This window comes from Capsicum annuum, chromosome 9, assembly GCF_002878395.1.
Source record: "Capsicum annuum cultivar UCD-10X-F1 chromosome 9, UCD10Xv1.1, whole genome shotgun sequence".
Lineage (NCBI taxonomy): Eukaryota > Viridiplantae > Streptophyta > Magnoliopsida > Solanales > Solanaceae > Capsicum > Capsicum annuum.
In genome coordinates this window covers 117,132,906-117,142,952 of record NC_061119.1, presented here as the reverse complement: position 1 = coordinate 117,142,952, position 10,047 = coordinate 117,132,906, and positions in this window count along the sequence as shown.

Genomic DNA, 10,047 nt, shown 5'->3' with positions numbered 1-10,047 from the left:
CCCTATCGGAAGGGACACCAAGAAAATCATTAGGTAAGACTTCTGGAAACTCATTTACCACTAGGATAGAATGAAAGGAAGGGCCCTCCGAGTTAGGATCTTTTACCCAGACCAAATGATAGAGAAAACCCTTTGAAATAAGTTTTTGTGCCCAAAGATATGATATGAACCTTCCCTTAGGCTCTAGAAAACTTTCCCTCCATTAAACGATTGGCTCATTAGGGTATTTGAATATGACCTTATAGGTCGACAATCTAGAGAAGCATAGCACAAGTGCAACTAGTCTATCCCCAAAATAAAATCAAAGTCAACCATGTCTAATTTTATTAAGTCTGCCAGAGTTTCTCTATTACCAATAGATACCACACAACCCCTATAGACTCTTATAGTAACCACAGAGTCACCCACCTACCAGGGTAGAAATAGATAAAGGGTCCGATATACACTCAAGAATTAAACCAAAATGCACAGACATAAATGGGGTCACATAAAAGAGAGTGGACCCTAGATCAAGTAAACAGTACAAATAATGGGAAAAGATATTCAATATACTAGTAATAACATTCGAAGATATCTTGGACTCTTGCCGAGTAATAAGGGCATAAAGGTAGTTTCGACAAGTGCTGGATCCAGAAGTGGCAGCCTTAGGTACAGATGAAGAGGTAACATGAACCTTGTTTTCCCTAGAAGAAAATATAGAGGGACAAACCCACTGCATATGTCTGATCTGACCACATATAAAATATTCATTCCTTTCATTCTCGCACTGACCACAGTGGCGCTGACCACAAAATCTATAAGGTGGGAAGGATGGTGCTGATTACGCCCTAAATGGCCTAAGATTGGGCACCCTATGCCCTAGAAGCATCACCACCCTAAAAATATCAATCACCAGATGACTTTGGGTAAGGAGTTGTAGCCGTCAAATAAGAGTTAGGACTCCTCCAGCTCTTCTTCTTAGACTATTTTCTACTCTAATGTTGGCCCCCACCCTATTCCAAAAACTAAAATTTTTTACTCTGCTTCTCACCTATCTCATCTTGCTTCTTTTTCTCTGGTTCGACTTGTTTAATATACCTAAGTAATCTGGAGATATCTATGTCCTTGTTCAATTAGGCAGCCTTACTCTTAAGGATCAACTCACGAGATAATCCAAAAGCAAACTGACACCTTCTAGCCATCATGATAGACACAGACTCAAGAACATTCCTAGACAACAAATGAAATTTCAAGGAATACTCCTTAACTATCATTCTTTCTTATTTCAAGTTAACAAATTCCTACGCGTTCACCTCCCTCACCTCCCAAGGAAAGAAACAATCCAGAAATGCACTAAAGAAATCATCCCACAAGGCTTAACCAACACCTTCACCTCTCAACTATTCCCACTCTTTGTACCACTCATATGCCAAATCATTCAGTTGGTAGGAAGAAAACTCTACACCTCCAACCTCCGAAGCATGTATAACCCAAAAGATCTTCTCCATCTCATTAATAAAACTTTAAAGACCTGCCTCAACCTTAGTACCAATAAACATAGAATGATGTAACCTTATAAATTGGCCAACCCAAGGGGCCTCCAACGAACCTATAGCAGCACCTGAAGAACCCAACTATTGTGACTAAGATGTCACCAACTGGGTTAATAGGTTAATGGAGTGATGGAACTCAGCATTAGTAACCTCCCCTTGAGGTGACTGAGTATGAGTGTCTCCCTTAGTAGTAGAATCAGTAGGGACAGGTGGGACTCTACGAGGACAGTCTGATGAAGGAACCCTTGACTGGGTCTATAACCCAGAAGTTGGACTACCTCCGTCTACATTGTCCTCACATGGTACAAAAGAAGTTCCATGGACATAAGATCTTCTTGGAGGCATGATCTGAAAAATGAACAAACAGAAATCAGAAGGATCCAAGACCTTAAATACTATAGCCCAAAAATAAGACAACAAGAAAAAGAAGTATTCCTAAATGTCTCATAGCCTCTCTCTTATTAGTATGGTGCGCTACACACTCATAAAAGAGACTCTAATTTACATGGCTTTGTGGACACCCAATTGAACATGAACCTTGTCCCTAATACCATTTTTGTCATGACCCAAACTAGGGCTTGGCTGTGATAGGTATCTCAAGTCCCACGTGGACCAGAGCTCACCCCCTTTACCTAACCAATCTAACACAACATCCTTAATTGTGGGATGAATTTCAAACTTATAACAAGATAGCACATAATAAAACTAATGATAATTCATGATATATCTATACCAACCATCGATAACCAGATAACCACCCCTCATCAAGACAATCAATCAAACTACCCAAGTTCATAATAAAATATCAGGACACGCCCCCAAAAATAGCTAAAACCAATATCCAAAAGATAGTCAAAACATAAAAAAGAAACCATAATATGAACTGGAGTCTTTCAAAGGATAGAAGATTAAAACTTTAATATGACTCACTGCTAAACCCGAATCCAAGTCACTGAGTAAGAGATATAGAAGTATAACTCATTTTTGCATCATGTGGGGATACAACATCTGAAGACTATTAGCAGTTGGAGCACTAACATGTAACTCAGGGATAGAGGAATAAAATAGTGACATAATAACAGTTCAAAACCAATATGACATTCAACGTATAATATCATATGAAATATTTATACATATAATATACCATATTCTAGGGTAGGGAGTAAGGCTTAGCATAAATTTTGAAAACCTTAACCTGGGTTATGTAGAATAATTGTTATAAAACAAGGCACCCGCGGGCTATATGGGACTAACTCTTCCCTTATTGGAAGGGCCCCAGTGCATATAGTTGCACGTACCAAAGAATATCCATATCCATATATACCTTTATGGGGGACTCGAACCTCCCGACATAGTCAAGTTGACTTAAGCCCCAATGTATACAATATGGGGGTCTCAAACCTTGCATTTATATATTTATTTATGGACTTGAACCTCCCGATCATTTAGATACTAGGACCAGCTAGCATAGTTTCTAGTCTTGGACTATCAGGACCACCACTTTTATGGCCCAGTTACACATCCCGTTTTTAAACCCAATTAAAACATTCTTTGCACAATCATAATCATCTATCTCGCCACTTTGAATACTTGAAACTTTTACCCAATTTAACATAAAATTTCTGATTTAGCTCCTTGGGTAATAGTGGGAACATCAATAGGCCACTAGATTAACATTGGAAGTTGAGTTCCTTGGCCTTCAAATATGGGGTATTCATGTGCCTTTTTGGAATGTCAAACTCTAAAATATAGGGATAGTGTTTCTTTTCCATAAAATCCATCATTTTCTTGGGTAGGTAGACTCTTATCACATACACTAGGCACAATATTGAAAAATGGTTGGAATGAGGTCTATCCCTTAATTCCAAAATCGCATCCCTATTATCATCCTTACCTCTAATTGGACTAGAGTCTTCACAAGAAATTAGCTTGAGTTCTTTTATTGTCTCTAGCACCATTTCCTCAATTTTGGCATCTTCAACTATATTAGGTTTGGTTGGTTAGGAAATCACCGAGGATACTTCGCTACCAAGCTCATTATTTACCACATAGCTTGGTCTTTCTTCTTAATCCTACTTATGTTGAAAAGTTGGCAAGGGAATGGTATTTGGAGGGTTTGTTTCCTTGCCTATTTTCTCTATCTTGATAATCTCCCTTGAAAATACTTCATTGGATTGATGTAAGTCACACATGTCCTCCTCCAATGTAGTTTCCTGATCCAAAAGAGTTTGAAGTATTGCTTCAAAACTATTATACTCGGTATATTGTTCTTCCTTTATTTTATTATGGTACCTATCAAACTTATAAGAATAACTAGTATTTGGGTCAGCATAATAGAGGGAGGGAGAATTTGGACAATCACTCTAATGCCTATCTCGACCACCAGATAAAGAATAATTATACTCCTAGTAGGGTCGAGATGATGCCTCTATCTCTCTTCGTGGACCATATCTACATTATTGCTGAAAGTAGGGTCCATCACAATATGAACATGGATCATCAAGATAGGATTTCCACCTACCAAAATTATATTTGTCCCAAAATGTCATAGTGATAAGTAAACAAAAATAAAAATCTACCTAACACAAGAAAAAAAAGAAAATCATAAACAAATATTTACATATTTGAATCCAAAAAAGTAGGCTAAAATTCCAAACTAACTCAATACACCAAATTGTTCCCTGGAAACGGCGCCATTTTTTATAATGCTCAACTTACACGTCAATTAAAGTGCAAGGCGGTCGTTGTCACTATAATTACCCAACTTTGAGTTGGGGTCAAATCCATAAGGAAAATATTAGTGGCGATTGAACGAGCTTAAAATTAAAGTTGCTTATTAAGTTCAAACCTATGGTACAAGTATTTATGGGGGGGGGGGGGGTTAAGTGTTTTATGGATATATTATTTTTGGACTTCTAAAGGACTAATTCAGGGCTATGAATAATTAGAGTGTAATCAATTAGAAGTGTATCTTGGGATATTGCTTTCCTAAGGGAAAATTATGTTGGGAGCATGATGATTCGGTGCAAATTCTAATTGTTAATGATGTGGTAGGCTCGGTTAAAAGTCCTTAAGGCTAGTTTGTCAACAAAGTCCCAAAGAAGTCACTCATTAACCTTTTTGAGTACCTAACAAGTGTGTCAATTGAAGCTACCCAACACCTCAATTAGGTATCCATATTTCTAGGATGATGCCCAAGGTATAGTCAACCTTACAATCACCCTTATGTATAAGATTGTGAAAATAAGCAAACTATGCCCTTAAATTGGCTACTATTGTCTTGGATCCTATATCCCTCTTTCAAGGTGATATGAGTTCCAAAAGTTCACCCAAGCCCCTCTTTCAAGGATGGTTTAAGCTTTCAAGAGGTTGGGATTTTCACCCACTAACCTATATGGGTATTTGGGGCTTTCACCCAAAAATCCCAACTAAGTTAATCAATCAATAGTAGAACCCATCACTAACAAACTAGAATATACACAAATGAATCACAACCCACACACAATTGCAACCTATTCTAACATAATCCCAAGAGGAAGAACTAGCTACACATATGATTAATAAGCAAGAGATACCAAAAGCTCTCTATCAATTTAATTTTTTGAAAGATAAAGAGAATGCAAATTGCAAGATTTAGGATTCAACAAATCTTCAATGGAAATTACCAATCCTCACTTGAAATCTACTCTAATGTATTCTTCACCTAAGAATTAGTTCAATAGTTGTCTCTTCAAAGTTGGAAACTAGATGGTGTAAGAAATTCCACAAAAGTCGGATCTCCTCTATAGGATAGTGTTTGAGCCTCTTAAATGAATTTGGGATTCAGTTGTGTGCATTTATAAATCTGCCCCTGGGCATAATCCTGATCGCTGTAATAGTTGACATTTGTCTATGATCGCGGCTACTACTACCGTGATTAGAACTCACGATTGTAGTATATTGACCTATCATGACTAGCTGTGATCGTGGACCTCTGATTACGATCGTGATAACTGAGGCTTGTTTTTGCTCTAGGTCTTCCAGCTGTACTTATTTTCTTTTTTTGATCCTTTTTAGCTCAAGTCCATGTCTTTCCATCACATAACCTATATGCCTACAAAATATGAATATTTGTGCATTTAATCATACATATGTCTCATTTATATATTTAAATCATGGTAATATGCACAAATTTTGAGTCTAAATAAGTGGTAAATTCACCACTCGTCTATGAAAAAATTGGTAATTGAGCCTAGGTTTTGTGTCATTAGGTGTCCACAAAGTTATGTCAAGTAGAGTCTCTTTTATGAGTGTGTAAAGAACCACACTTATAAGAGAGAGGCTTTGAGGCATTTAGGAATATTTCCCTTTCTTATGATCTACTTTTTGGTTGTAGAGTCTATGGTGTTGAAATCTCCTCTAATTCTCATTTGTTCACTTTTCAGATCATGCCTCCAAGAAGATTGATATATGTGAAACCCTTCTGTACTATATGAGGATAATGTTAATGGATTCCGTCCTACTCAAGGCGTTCAGACCTAGTCTAGGGTCACTTCTTCTGATTTCCCTAGGGGGTTCCATCGGTCCCCACAAATCTTTCTCCCATTGGTGGTATCCCGACTCACCTACCTCTAGAAAATATTACTAATGTTGAGTTTTATCCTTCCATTCATCTGTTATCCCAGTTGGTGACATCTCAGTTATGTCAATCAAGTCTTATTATGGTTGTAAGTTCATATGAGGCCACCAAGGTTGTCCAATTTATGAGGATGAACCCTCAAATCTTTACTGGTTTAAAGGTTGAGAAATATCCTCAAGGTTTCAAAGATAAGATGGAGAAGATTTTTTATGTGATGCATGCTTCTGAAGATTTTTTATATAATGCATGCTTCTGACTCTGAGGGTGTGTAATTCACTGCATACCATCAGAAGGATATGGTGTATCAGTGGTATAAGAAGTGGGACCAATCTAGGGGAAATAATACAGAGTGGGATTTATGGAAGGATTTCTCTGGTGCTTTTATTGATTTCTTCTTTTATTAAGAGTTAAGGGATACGAAGGATGAGGAATTTATGAATTTTAAGAAAGGCAAGACGATAGTAAAGAAATATACCTTGAAGTTTCATTAATTGTACTATTATACTTTTGAGCTAGTGTCAAGCATGAGAGATAAGATGAGGAAGTTTGCTTCAGGCTTGTCTCGAGACTTGGTATTGGAGTTTAAGGCTACCTTGCTGAATAGTGACATAGATATCTCTAGGCTTGTGGTGTTTATGCAACTAGTGAAAGAGGAAAAACAAGAAAGTATAGATGAGTAAAAGACAAAATAATAAGTTTTGGTATTCAGATCAGGGTGGAGGTCAGTAACAGAGTGTTAGAGATGGTGGGAAATGGTCTAACAAGAAGTGAGGCAATTCTTATTCCTATTCTACAACTAGTTCTCTATATGCTAAGTTCCAGTGATCGTTGTTTCCAGAGCAATAGTGGATTTAAGACACAAGGTGCCTAATCTTAGGCCAATAAGGGCCAGTCAGCTCCATCCTATTCTCTTTGCAGATTTTATGAATAGTTGCACCATGGCTTTTGTGATGAAGAAAGGAATAAGTGTTTCAGATATGGCTAGCCTGACAATATTTAAAGTAACTATCCTTAAGGCGATGTTGCTATTGGGATTATAAGGTCCTAATTGCTGCTTCTTCATATCTTGCACCAAAAGGTGCTACTTCTGGCTCTAGAATTGGTCGAAATCATCTATATGCTCTTGCTACTGATCAGGATTCTAAGGCATCTCCTGATGTTGTTACTGGTATGCTAAAACTCTTCTTCCATAATAATAGTGCCTGCTTGATGGATCTACCCTTTCTTATGTGACCTACATTTTTGGTTTTGGTCCTTTTAGTCCTGAGTGTATTCCTAATCCTTTTTTTGTGTCTACCCCGGTGGGTGAGTCCATTATGTCTAGAAGGTTCAATAGGCTTTGTGTGGTATCAGTCTATGGCAGAGAGTCTTTGGTGGATCTAATTTAGTTGCATATGTTAAACTTTGATGTGATCTTAGGGGTGGATTAGTCGCACTTATGTTATGCCTCTTTTAATTATCAAATCTGAATGGTCAGTTTCTAATTCCCAAATGAGTCCGTGATTGACAAGGAAGGTAATTCTCTGGTGCCTAAGAGAAGGTTCATTTCGTATCTTAGAGCCCAGAAATTGATTTCCAAGGGGTATCATTATCATTTGGTTTAGATTAGAGATTTTAACTCGGAGAGCCCTGCACTACTATCCATTTTCATGGTTAATGAGTTTCCTAAAGTGTTTCTCGATGATCTTTATGGTGTTCCTCCCGACAGGGAAATAGATTTTGGCATTGATCTCAAACTGGACACCTGTCCTATCTCTATCTCTCTATATAGAATGGCTCCGGCTAAGTTGAGAAAACTCAAAGAGCAGTTGAAAGATCTTCTTGATAAAGGTTTTATCCACCTTAGTGTTTCCCTATGGGGTGCTCTGGTGCTCTTCATGCGTAAGAAGGATGGGTCTCTTAGGATGTATATAGATTACTACTAGTTGAATAAGGTGACTGTGAAGAATAAGTATCCTCTTCCTAGGATTGATGACCTATTTGATCAAACTTTAAGAAGCTAAGTACTTTCTTAAGATTGATCTTTGGCCAGGTTATCATCAGTTGAAGATTAGGGAGGTAGATATCCCTAAGACTGCTTTTCAAACTCGGTATGGTCATTTTAATTTCTTGGTGATGTCTTTTAGTTAGACTAATTCCTCGAGGGCATTCATGGATATTATGAACCAGGTTTCTGTCAGTTTTTGGATTTGTTTTTCATTGTATTTATTGATGATATTTTGGTGTACTCAAAGAGTGAAGTGGATCATACCGATCATCTTTGTGTTATGTTTCAAACATTGAAAGATCAACGATTGAATGTAAAGTTCTTGAAGTGTGAGTTTTTGTTGAATATTATGACTTATCTGGGTCATGTTGTTTCTAGTGAAGGGATCATAGTGGATCCACAAAAAGATGTGGTGGTTAAGAAGTGGCCTAGACCCATGACACCAACTAATTTTTGGAGCTTATTGGGTTTAGCCAGATATTATAAAAGGTTTCTGGAAACTTTCTCTTCCATTACAGCCCTATTGACTAGGTTGACTCAGAAAAAGGTAAAGATTATATGGTCTGATTCTTGTAAGGGTAGTTCTGAGAAGTTGAAGGATAAGTTGACTTTGGCTCTATTTTTTACTGTACTCGAGGGTACAGATAGCTTTGTTATTTATTGTGATGCATCCCATATAGGACTGGGTTGTGTATTGATGCAGCATGGAAAGATGGTTGCATATGCTTCTAGATAGTTGAAGGTGCATGAGAAGAATTATCTAACTCATGACTTGGAATTGTTGGTTGTGGTGTTTGGTTTGAATATATGGTGTCAGTATTTGTATGGAGTTCATATGGACATCTTCTCAGACCATAAGAGTTTTCAGTATGTGCTTACCCAGAAAGAATTAAATCTCAAGAAAAGAAGAAGACTTAAGTTGCTGAAGGACTATGACATAAGTCTTTATTATCATCCAGGTAAAGCTAAAGTGGTTGCTCATGCTTTTAGCAGGTTGTCCATAGGGATCTTATATTACGTTGAAGAGAAGAAATAAGGTTTCGTGACGGATATTCACTATTTAGCTAATCTTGGATTTCATTTGTTGGACTCTGATGATGGAGGTGTGGTTAGGAAAGAGGTAGTGAAGTCATCTCTTGGTACTGAGGTGAAAGAGAAATAAGTTCTAGATCCTATCTTGATGCAGATCAGGAAGAATGTGGGTCACTATAAGGTGATGGCTTTAGAGAGTGGCGATGATGGTATCTTGAGGTACCAAGGTAGATTATGTGTTCCTGATATTGATAGACTGTGAAAGAGAATCTTGGTTGAGGCTCACTAGTCAAGATATACTATTCATCTTGGTGCGATGAAGATATACCATAACTTGAAAGAAATCTGTTGGTGGAATAACATGAAAAGGGATTTGGCCAATATTACAGCTAAGTGCATAGTATGTCAACAAGTGAAAGTTGAGCTCTTGAGGCCTAGTGGGTTGTCTTAAGAGATTGAGTTGCCTGTGTAGAAATGGGAAATGATTAATATGTGTTTCACTACTAGTATTCTATGGTATTGCCATCAGTTTTATTCCATTTGGTTCATCATGGATAGGATGACTAAGTCTACTCACTTCTTTCCAGTAAAGACTAATTATTTGGTGAAGGATTATGTTAAGCTATTTATTGAGGTGATCATGAAGTTGGATTGTGCTCCTGTTTCCATCATATCTGATCGAGGTACTCAGTTTTCATATCACTTTTGGCATTCCTTTTAGAAAGGCTTCGGAACTAAGGTGAAACTTAGCACTACTTTCCACCCTAAGACGGATGGACAGGGAGAAAGGACAATTTAGAACTTGGAAGATATGATAAGGTCTTGTGCAGATTTTGGTGGTAGTTTGGTTGACCATTTGCCTCTTATAGAATTTTCTT